At 36.7% G+C, this 12,326-nt stretch overlaps 1 long non-coding RNA gene across 1 annotated transcript; it reads left to right on the forward strand.

Annotated features, from left to right (window-relative positions):
* Window positions 1-842: 842 nt before the first annotated feature.
* On the forward strand, window positions 843-10,235 carry LOC119249238 (uncharacterized). The gene is made up of 3 exons (XR_008552479.1): window positions 843-983; window positions 4,023-4,136; window positions 10,124-10,235. It is a non-coding gene; the product is annotated as an uncharacterized LOC119249238 (long non-coding RNA).
* The last annotated feature ends 2,091 nt before the right edge of the window (window positions 10,236-12,326 follow it).

The raw sequence follows: 12,326 nt of genomic DNA on the forward strand, positions 1-12,326 counted from the left end.
AGCAAAACTATCCCTGCCAATATTTCTGAGCTGCAGAACCAAGTGTCACAGCCCTGCCACTAACATTTTAAGATACAGATTACTCGTTTTCCTTTGTGACCTGACCTTCACATCTATGCTGAACTAGAACCCAGTAATTTTGAAGGTTACATCAAGTTTCAAAATAGTGACATTTTAATAGACTTTAGCCCTTCATTAAAAATAAAGAAAACTCAGGCATATGAATTTTGGCTCCCTAAATATACTAATAAATGTGTTTGATGATAGACATATTATGTACTCCAATTCAAATGTACCTGGAGAGTAGGTTTTTCTGTCTTGGAAACTAATAGACTGTGTTGTACAACAATGGATTTAGTATTGAATTCAGTCTAATTAGAACTAGCAGCTGACTAAATAAGTATCAATTGTATCTTCCATGGGCTAAAGTGCCCACTAAAACATTGTATCTCCAAATAAATAAATATGTTAGTTCTTTGCTAACTAGGATATACTCAATGCTGTCCTGGGTTTTGGGGAGGATAAACAGATTTATGTAATAGATTGTAAACCTTTCAGAGCATTCAATAAGGCTTACTGGTTAAGAATGTGATCTCTGAATCTCAGCTCCACATATGACTTGCTCTATGACTTGCAGGCAAATATTTAACTTCTAAAACTTGGTTTTATTTATTTGTGAAATAGGGGTGGATATGTAGAATTTAACAAAATATTGTATGCTCTTTTGAAATAGCACATTGAATCACACAATCATCAGAATTCATGCTAGTTATTTTCATTGTTCATTTTATGGTTTGAAATGAGAATTGCATTTACTTCAAACTTGAGCTAGTCTCATTCACACCATTGATTTTACTTTAATTTCAAAGCAGTTCTCAGAGGGAGACTGTGCTGTTCCATCGTAAACATGATAAATCCACAAAAAAATAAAGACCACTGTGATCTCTGATGTAGGAAGTGACAAGAAAAGCTCTGGAATCCAGGTCAGAGACTCTGATTCTATTATATGCCTTGTCAATTTTCAACCATAATGGGGAGCATATTCTTCTCTACCTTATACTTTTTTGAGATTGTCAAAATTACTTATAATATTGTTTATAACTATCCTGCAAAACTCTCTCATGACCTTCCTACCCCAACAGTGTGTTCAGTGTTCAGTGTGCTTATGAAACATCAAATAAGGGAAAATCTGATGAAATTTGAGGCTGCAGAGGTCACAGTGCACTGAGATGCTGATGGGTGGTTTGGGGGGCTGTGCGGGAGCAAAGGCTGAGCTGTGGTATATCCAGTCTTGGGAAGTTATAACAAAGAAATCCACTCTCCCAGATTTTAATATCTCAGCGGAAATATAGTTATGAAATAAGAATTAGTATAGACTCTTCCAATTCTTGAATGTCATGCTAACAGATTTACAAATTATTGTGTTTTCTAGGTCAGTGTTTCTAAAAATGGATCTCTTTGCGATCACATATTGTGTGTACATAAATATAGTATAGTCAGGAAGAGTCTGCTGTCACATCAAACTAAATGTCATTACTGGGAATCTAATTTTGTGAATTTCTAAGAAAGGTTTTTTTTTTTTTTTAAAGAAATGTTTCTAAAGTATATTTCTTTCAGGATCACAATTTGTGGGGTCAGAACATATCTTAATTTGTGTTTCAGAAAATAATATGGGAAATTTTGCTCTGATGAACAGAAAACGATTATAGGATTTCAAATGAAATGCTTGAATGTATTAGTTAAGTATAAATATAAAGGTGGTGAATTGGAATGAAGGATGATAAAAGCCATCTTTCTTCTGTCATTGCTGGCTTGTGTTGTTGGAACAGTGATTCCTGTTACACCTATAACAAACTCAAAGACTTCAGAGTTAAACTAAACATGTAAAAGTGTCACTGTTAAGGTCCTTTCCTTGCAAGATTTTGATCTGTTGAGGAACTTGTCACATTATTTGTGTGCAAACTGGCTACTCCAGGAAAGTAGTTCTTGCCTGCTCATTGAAAAAAAAAGAAAACATTATTAACGTCAAACATTGAAATTCTTGGTCAGCAATGAAGGCTTGAGCTACTGTGTGTGTACGTGTTTATACAAGTTTGTATTTCACAGAAAGGTTTTCATATTTGTGAGTGTGTGTGTGCAAGTACGTGTAAGGGAGAAAGCACCATTTTTAGAAAATCTTTTTTTTTTAAAGATTTATTTATACACACAAGATCTGGGGTACAGGCCAGAGATGGGGGTGGTGAGAGGATTCACCAGAGACAGAGTGAGGAACACAACAGGCAGATTGAAATGCACTGCTGAGGGGAGCAGTGGGCAAGTCAGGAGGGGTCTACTGCGCCATGTGGATTGTTCCCTGGCCAGCCAGGAATTGAATTTGTGCTGCAGAGGCTGCGGATTGCTTCATAGTGCAGTGCTTAACCCCTTGCACCACCGGGGAGGCCCCCAAGAAATCTTCTAATTCTTGATTAATTGCTTATGTTTTTAAACAATTAAATTGTTATCAATTAATAATATATATTTAAACTATCTTGTCCTCTTAGAATTTATTAAGGGTATTACACATATCACATATACATGCATAACACATACAGTTTCTGGTACTCTTGGGAACATATTAACATATTTCTCAGAGGAAATGTGGTTTATTTTGTTTTTAAAGATTTATTTATTTATTTACTTGTGTATTTATTTATTTATTTATACATACATACATACATACATACATACATACAAGTACTGGGTACAGTCAGAAGTGCAGGAGGGTGAGAGAATTCACCTAGAGTAATAGCAGAGAGCAGAGCAGGCAGACGGACGAAGTACACTGCTGAGGGGAGCAGCGGGCGGAAGGAGAGTTCTGCGCCCCATGTGGGACCCTCACCCGGTGGCCAGGGATCGAACCGGTGCTGTAGAGGCTGTGGGCAGCTTCGCAATGCAACGCTCAACCACTGTGCCACCAGGGTGGCCCGAGGAAATGTGGTTTAAACATTTAAACACATTCTCCAGTAGGGGAAGGTTTTTTTTTTTTTTTTGAAGATTTATTTTTATTTATTTATGCATACAAGAACTGGGGTATAGGCTAAAGGTGTTGGGGAGAGGGGATTCACCAGAGACAGAGTGGGGAGCAGAACAGGCGGATCTACTGAAATACACTGCTTGGGGGAGCAGCAGGCAAGACAGGGGAGGTCTGCTGTGCCATGTGGGTCAGCGCCTGGCCCTTCGGGGATCAAACTCGTGCTGCAGTGGCTGGTGATAGCTTGATGATGCTGAGATTTTAACCCCTGTGCCACCAGGGAGGCCCAGTAAGGGACATTTTAAGGACAACATTGCACTCTTTTCACTTAATACTTATATCTACCATATTTAATCTTAAGGAGACACATTCTGTTTCTATTCTATATGGACAAAAATGCCAAAATGGAGCCACATTTTGGAACCACCTGCCCCATTCCTGCCTGCAGTCATAGAATTATTGATGGGATAAAGAAGAGAGACAAAGTTAGTTTCTTTTTCAAAATACAGTCTCTTTTCTATTCTTAAAATGTCAAGGTAAATTTGACTTTATGGAAGTTGTAAGAAGGAAGGCCATGAAAGAAGAAAATGTTTGTTTTTCTGTCACTTCAGTTTTTAGCTTTAAGCAAAGCAAGGGAATGTGAGAGGATAAAAGAGATTGAAGAACTCTTTGGTCTCAACAATAAAAACTAAACATACCCAAATAGATTACAGACCTGTGAGAATGTGCAAAATGTTAAACATACCACATTCCTCTTTCAGTTATTCAGGATCAATTTCCAAACTCCTAGTCATGGTACATGAGACCGTTCCTGAACTTTCTTATATCTTTTTGTAAAGTCTTCATTTGGCATTCCCAAACTGACCTGATGGGACGGTTTAAAGTTGATATTCATTATACTTTCATCTGCTTCCTATTCAGTTTGATCAGTTTGTAGATGTTCTACCCAATGAACTATATGTAACTATACTTCTTGGTATTTTATCTAATGCTGTCCTTTTATTTTTGCTAGACAAAAGCCAGCATTATAAGATAGCAGTGATTCCAGTGACCATACCAGATGTTCTTCCCTACATTTCCATAATGTACTCAACTGGAATGCAATTGACTCGTACTATAACCAGAAGTATGTTTTGAGCATGTTTAAAAAGTATACTTATTTGTTTTAGAATCTCTTGAATATCCCCTATGCCCACAAGTACAGGCCCTTAGGAAATAATTATAGAACTAATAAATAAATCATTATCTGTTTATATGGCAGAGAGATTTTGCCCAATAGTACTCTTATAATATAGCCAGACTATTTTATATTTTCCCATGTACATCAGTGTGTTATTTTCCTGAGAAAATTGGGATATCTGATTTTATTATGAAGAACATTTCCTATTATAAATATGAGTTAGAAAAAGCAATTCCATAGACTTTTATTTAACCTAGTCATGTTAAAATACCCACCAGGGAAGTATTTCTGAAATCTAACTAATGAATAAATATTTTTACTGCAGACCAGTCATTTCTAATTTCCTGATTTTAACTCAGGCCAAGTTGATTTTTATAATAGAGCTGTTAATATCATTTTAAGATAGACTATGAACTAAATAAATGAAGACATGAATCAGAAATATATGAAGTTTGGGGTAGGAAAAAGGAATCAGGTTGAATGTGTAGAAATTCCATATAGATTACATGCTCTCCTTTGTATCATATTCAGCAAGTCAATAATTCTCTCTAAATGTTGACAATAATGCTGTTCCTAGCCAGTGGAAATGGAAGTCACTAAATAACTGTGTCATTCAGAAATGTGTTCTAACATGTATTTTTTATTATAATTATGAATAGGTCCCGAACTACCAAATTAAGCAGTCAGTAAATCGCTAAGAATGCTAGATGGAGAGTTAGATTTACAATTATGGCCTCAATGGTGAACAATATTTTTCAAAGTTAAGTAAAAATTGCTTGATGTTGAGAAATGCTTTCTCTGCAGGTGAAATTAGAGTTTGTTGATAAAAATAAAATCTATCTTTAGCATGTATGTGTGTGTATGTGTGTATAATTTTAAATGATATATATTTATATATTTGTATGCCTGTATGCATTTGTATATATTATATGTACATATATGTGTAATTATATAGAAAGAATATATACATACAATTACTGAAAGGGAGACAGATTTTTCTTTGAAAATAGATAATACAAATAATTTAAATTGGTTAATAAGTTTGGAGTTAACTTATTAGTAATGTTATTAATATGTCCTATAAATGGGAACCTAACATTCATATTTAAAAATGAGGAATTTGTAATTCACATGGACCAGGAGATTTGTCAAACTGAAATAAAAAAATATAATTCTAGGTTGTCCTGGATTGGTTGTCTCAACCATGTTGTCCACCCAAGATCTTTTTCCACCGTCTCTTTAATCAGCATGTTTTAATTATGGTAAAAGTGAAGGTTTTGGAGAGCATTAGTGAAGAGTATTAGCATACCCAACTTAATTTATTTTTTCTAAATTGTAATGGCTTTCCAATAGCAAAATAAAAATAGATATTCTATGTGAAATTACTTTTTTGACTTTAAAATGTGCTATCTAAACATTCAAAACTTAACACATAATTGCTAATTGTTGGTCCCCCAATAGTTTCTAGACACCTTTCCAGGTTCTAAGGTTAGAGCAATGAACACAATATACTAGACACTGCCTGTCATAAGGCTACTGTTCTAGATGTAAGTATCAGAAAATAAATAGGTAACAATTAGAAATACCAATAATTCACAGCCTCTTGAGTGCTGTGAAAAAACTAAATTATGGCTATACAATGTAATGTGAACTGCATGGACAAGTTCAGCAGGAAACATGGCGTCTCTAGATAAAATGGTTTCTAATGACCAAGTGCAGGCCAGTCACGGGTCTCGGGGAGAGCTCCATACCCAGAAACATACCTACAGCTGCCCACCCTCACACACACACAGGCACATATGCACACTCTCACACCTCCAGCTGCACAAAGGACACAGATGACAATAAATTGGGAAGGTCCCAGCACACAAAGGGAGACAGTGTGACAAGAGGAAAAGTGGGGTGAGAAGGAAGCTAGAGACAGACCAAGTAGGTCCTTTTGTTTTTATTTATATGTGTGTGTGTTATATCATTGTTCATTTTTGTGCAATGTATGCTTGTATGCTTTCTCCTTTCAGGTAAAGATGGTTCTTTTACAGTAAAAGATTTCTGTAGCACTCAGCTCTGAGATTCACAAACTATCTGGAGAGGCACAAGTTGTTTTTCTGTTTTGTTTTGTAATTCCAGTTCATTGTTAGGCTGATAATCTTATAGAATCCAATAAAAATTAAAATGAGACTAGTGTATTGATGAAAAAGGATTGTAAAATTCACTAAATACTTACATTTATCTTATTGTGGGCTGGTAATAAAATGTTCACCAACCAGAGCTAATTTAGCAACAGCAATTTATTTAACTTTGATTTGGGGATTTAAAGCAGAATGGTAAAATTATCAGATATAAATAGGATATAACTTTGTGTATGTATGTACATGTGCATGTATTGTGTATAAATTCACTGCTGAAGCTTGCAAACTAGAGAGATGAGAAATCTCATCACTACCATTGGTCCATGAACAGAATTTATTAGTTTTTTCCTCAGGGATAGCAGAAGGAAGTGACTCATATTGCAATTTGATTGAGTTTTGTATTTAAGTAATAATAAAAAGAAACAAAACAAAACAAAATGCTAAGGTTAGAGAAAATAACCCACTACAATAGTCTAGGGTTGCTTTTTAATATTCAACAATAAATCTGAACTCAAACTCCTAGTATAAATTTGTCTGTTTGAAGTCTGCTCACAGGAAATCTCTGAATCTATGAATGTTAGGGTCAAAAGTCTCCATTGCTTTTGTCCCCCAAATTGTAGGAAAGATTCAATGTAAGGGTTTGTAAGTAATAAACCCAGACATTGTGAATTTATTTTGCAGTTTACAGGTAAATTATAATCCCAGCAACCCAGTTAGATTCTTTGATATTATTCTTTTTACATTTACAGAAAGGAATCTAAAGTTCAGAAATGTTTAGTAATATGTCAAAAAGCTTCCATAATTTTTCCAGAACTGAAACTTCAGGAGTTTTATATCAGAATGTATACATCTTATCTCCATATAAAGCAGTAAATGCCTCAAAAGCATTGATAACTCCAACAAATCTAAAAATCTAACATAGAAAATGTTCTTCAGAACAAATGGTATAAAAGGACTTTTCCATACTAGCATTCTCACTTAGGTATCTGCTATTTTTCTACTGCTTTGGATCTGCTAGTCCTATAGTCCCTCCTCCTATCCCCAGTTTTATTGAAGTATAATTGCCATAATGTATTGTGAAAGTCTAGGGTGATGATTACACACACACACACACACACACACGCATACACGCACACACAGATATGTATATATATGGTGAAATGATTAGCACAATGATGTTAGCTAACGCATTGTCACCTCACATTATTACCTTTTGTTTCTATTATTGTGTTGTTTGTTTTGTGGTCAGAACATTTAAGGTTTACTCTCTTAGCAACTCACATAACGTTTTATAGTATTGTTAGGTATAGACACCATGATGTGCATTAGTGCCCCCGAACTTACTTATTCTGTAACTGAAAGCTTGTACCTTCTCATCAATGACTTCCCTTTTCCCTCACCGCCAGTCCCTGGAAATTACCATTCTAATTTGTGCTTCTATGAGTGCAATTTTTTTTTAGATGTCATGTTATCAGTGAGATCATACAATATTTGTCTTTCTATGTCTGATATACTTAACTTAGCCTAATGCCCTCACAGTCTGTTCCTGTTGTAGTATATGGTAATATTTTTTTAATGACTAATAGTCCATTTCTAACCCATAAGAGACACTTCCCTGAAAATGTTCTGATGGTACAAATAATAGAGCCATAATTAATTGAATATTTAAAATTACAGACCTTTTTTTGCAGTTGGAGGACTATGTATTTTACTCAGGTTTGCAAGGAATAGGATTAAAAAGTTTTTTGCATTAAGGATAATTTTACTTATTTTATTAGAAATTTCACTCAACACTGAACTAAGAGTAATAGTTTTGCTGCCCACCCCCCAACATACAACTCTGTGTTACTCAGAAAATGGAGAAAATGAGGGGTTTTAAACTCATGCCAAATTTTCATACATTATCTATAATTTTCAAATGTATTTTATGTATAATCATAACCATTTAGAGGACCAGTTTAGGAAGAAAAAAAAGTTAAGAAGGAAAATAATTCAGAACTGGAAGAATGAGAACACATAACTTTCATTTTATGTAAAATAAGAAATGAAATGATCAATGCTAGTGGAATGAGATTTTTTCCAATAATTATAGTGTAATTTTACAACACAAAACAAATGTGTTGTGTTCATATTATTCCAATTATGGGTTGTTTCCATATTTTTTGTTTTTTTCATTGATCTTTTTTCTTGATATCATGCTTTGCTTTATATAAAAATCTCTTGGTTTAAGTTTCATAACTCAATAGAACATATTATTTTTTAATATTTATTTATGCAGACAAGAACTGGGGTGTAGGTCAAAGGTGCGGGGAGTGAGAGGATTTACCAGAGACAGAGGGGGGAAGCAGAACAGGCAGATCTCCTGAAATACACTGCTAAGGGGAGCAGCAGGCGAGACAAGAGAGGTCTGCTGCGCTATGTGGGTTGGTCCTTCGCCAGCCAGGGATTGAACTCATGCTGCAGTGGCTGATGAGAGCTTCACAGCGCTGCCTTTAACCCCAGAACCACCAGGGAGGCCCACAATAAATCATGTTCTTAAGAATTCTGTTCACTGAGATAGGAGTAGTGTTGAAAGCAGTGATATGATCGTACCCATGTGTTTTACATTTCATGCTGTGTTCCTTCCTGATGGACATGAGGGGAAATAAAAATACTGCATAAAATCCCCAATGTTCTTAGTGTATATAAATGGTCTGAGGACCTAATTCCAATGTTTGGAATAAGCAAAAACAATTTGGAATAAACAAAAACAATTCAACACCATTCTAATACTCTCTGCTGGGAGAGAATGTCAGACCCCATATTTTAAGGTATCATTCCCACCAGAGGACCTCGCCCCGCAGCCCCAGCAACACTTCAGATATCAGTTAGACCCCAGGTTGTAACTTGTACTTCTGACAGACTGACTGTAAACCACAGGTTCTCATAAATCCCTTCTTGAGTTCAATAATTTTCTAGAGTAGCTCACAGAACCCAGAGAAACACTGAACATATTATATCACACCAGTTTATTTTAAAGAGATATTGTAACAGGGTGGTACTCAAGGGACAGGGAGTTTCCAAGTTCCCTGCCCCACTCAAGAAAGGGTGGAGCTAAGCTGGGAGCAGCAGCTGGAGAGGAGACTGGAGAAGGATGAAGAGCCAGTAAGAGACCTAGAGGAGGCATATGCAGCAGAGAAAAACATGTAAAGCTGCTCTTGATTCTTGTCTTGGACCAGTTGAAACAGATGTGGGTAAAAGACTTGTGGAGAAGTGAACAATAGCTGCTTTTAGCTTGATTTTGCTCATTCCTTCCCAGGAGTGCTGGGTCCCTTCTGTCCCATTCCTCAGGGTCCCCACCAGAGGTGCTTTAGACTTATGGCAGGCTTATGCGCCTCAGTGGCCCTGCTTTGGGCCAACCCTGTTTGGCTAAGCATTAACCCATGAGAGGATGGGTAACTTCAAGTGCTTGATTTGGAAACTTTATTCTTTCTTTGTCTTTTCTGTGTTGAACACTAGTTGTATTAAAGTTCCTTTCCATTAAAAGTCTTAGAGTATGTGTTGTCTTGAGGTTCAGGTGGCAGAACCTATTTAGAATGGTCAGGTTTGGGGGTTCTGAATTGCATGGTAGGAGGCACTAAAAATGATAGATCACGCTTGAGATCCTCAGATTTGATGGACCCAATTTTGCATCTTACATCAATTGTGAAAACTACCAACATCTTAACAAAAGCTGATTTTGTAAATTTTATTTTATAGTTATATAACAATATAACTCAGGAACAGCTAGATACTACTCTAATCTGGTCATTTTTGGGTTTTCAGGCAAGTTTATTACATAGGCACAACTGATGAAATCATGGACCACTAACAATTGATGTTCCAGTTCCATCCCCTCCCCAGAGGTAAAGTGTTGGGACTGTTCCGACCCTCCATTCACAAGGTTGGTATATTCCACTTTAAAAAGCCACCTTGTTAGGGCCTCCCTGGTGGCACAGAGGGTTGAGCACAGCACTATGAGTCTGTCTGCAGCCTTTGCAGTTCGAGTTGGATCCCAGGTGGCTGGGGAGCTATCCACATGGTGCAGCAGACCTCTCCTGTCCCACCTGCTGCTCCCCTTAGCAGTGTGTTTTGGTGTATCTGACTGTTCTGCTCCTGGCTCTCTCTGGTGAATCTTCTCACCCTCCCCCAACTCTGGCCTGTACCACACTTCTTTTTTTATTTTTTAAATTTTTTTAAAGATTCATTTATTTATTTATACAAGCACTTAGTACAGTCAGAGGCGCGGGAGGGTGAGAGAAATAATCAGAGCCAGAGCAGAGATTAGAACAGGCAGAGAGATGAAGTACACTGCTGAGTGGAGCAGCCGGCGGCAGGAGAGGTCTGCGCGCCATGTGGGACCCTCGCCCTGCCGCCAGGGATCAAAACAGCGCTGTAGAGGCTGTGGGCAGCTCCGCAAGCCAGCGCTCAATTGGTGAGCCACCTGGGAGGCCCTGTACCCCACTTCTTAAAAAAAGCCACCTTGTTAACATAACAAAGACACCTTTATGTTTCTTAGCACTTGGGGAATTCCAAGGATTATAGGAGCTCTATGCTAAAAATGAATTAAGATCATAATATTTATTATGAATCACAATATCACAGTAACTAAAAATTATTTTTCACACATTTTTGATGCTTAAAATCAAACTTAAGACAGATATAATAACCTCTGCTCACTCAAACCGCACTTACTTTTTTTTTTAAAGATTTATTTTATTTTATTTTATTTTATTTATTTATTTGTTTATTTATACAAGCACTGGGTATAGTCAGAAGCACGGGAGGGTGAGAGAATTCACCAGAGCCAGAGCGGGGTGCAGAGCAGGCAGAAGGACCGAAGTACACTGCTGAGGGGAGCAGCGGGTGGCAGGAGAGGTCTGCGCGCCATGTGGGACCCTCCTCCGGTGGCCGGGGAGCAGCCGGGGATCGAACCAGCGCTGCAGAGGCTGTGGGCAGCTTCACAACCCAGCGCTCAACCTCTGCGACACCGGGGAGGCCCCCGCACTTATTTTCTTTACCCACGTTTTTTATATTTTTACATAACGCTTTTTGAACATGCTAGATAGAAATTCATCATATAATCTTCATAACATCTTGATGCTATCATTCCTATATTTATAGGATATTTATATCAATATTGAATCTTGAAAGCCTATAAATGTTTTCTTTTTAAAGGTGTAAAAATTTTATAATCAAGAAAGCACATAAAATATCTGCAATTTGTAGATATAACAAATCCCAAAAACCTGAAGGTGTTAAGAATGTCCAGTTTCTTCCACCAAGGAAAAGGCAGAATAGAAAATAGAGAAGTTATTTGTTTTGGTGTTGCAATTTATTTCTAATCAAAATCTCCCATGATATTAACTTGATATTAGTTTAAAACATGAAAATAATGAAAGTTAATGTCCTCCCTTTATATTGTACTTCCCATTGCCTACGTTAATAGTTGTTTTCAATGCTGCCAACATGCTGTACGTAATAGACAAGTGCACTTCAGTCAGCTATCAAAGACTCCCATCATTTTCCTAAGTGACATCGAAAGCTACTTAATGCCTTACACCTCTGGCCTGCACCCCAGATCGTCTATGAAAAAAATAAAAAAAAAAATTCTGTTTAACATTAATAATGAATTGGGTGGTAAGAGACACTTAATAGATCACGCTTGAGATCCTCAGATTTGATGGACCCAATTTTGCATTTTACATCAATTGTGAGAACTACCAACATCTTAATAAAAGCTGATTTTATAAACAAAACACTTTAAAGGCATCAGGAAAGATACAGTAATGAAAAAAATGTGTGCTGTATGTTGCTTGCATTGTGCTTGCCCCTTGGAACAATGACATAAAGTTTGCTTTATAAATACCCCTTTGCTTTATAAATGCCCTTGGAACAAAGGCATGGACTTCAAGAAATCGCACACAAATTCTAAGGACATTCTCTATGTGGCTAACAGAATCCTGAAAATGCATAGCAGGGAATACGA

Source organism: Talpa occidentalis, unplaced genomic scaffold, assembly GCF_014898055.3.
Source record: "Talpa occidentalis isolate TD23 unplaced genomic scaffold, MPIMG_talOcc4v2.1 talOcc4.17, whole genome shotgun sequence".
NCBI lineage: Eukaryota > Metazoa > Chordata > Mammalia > Eulipotyphla > Talpidae > Talpa > Talpa occidentalis.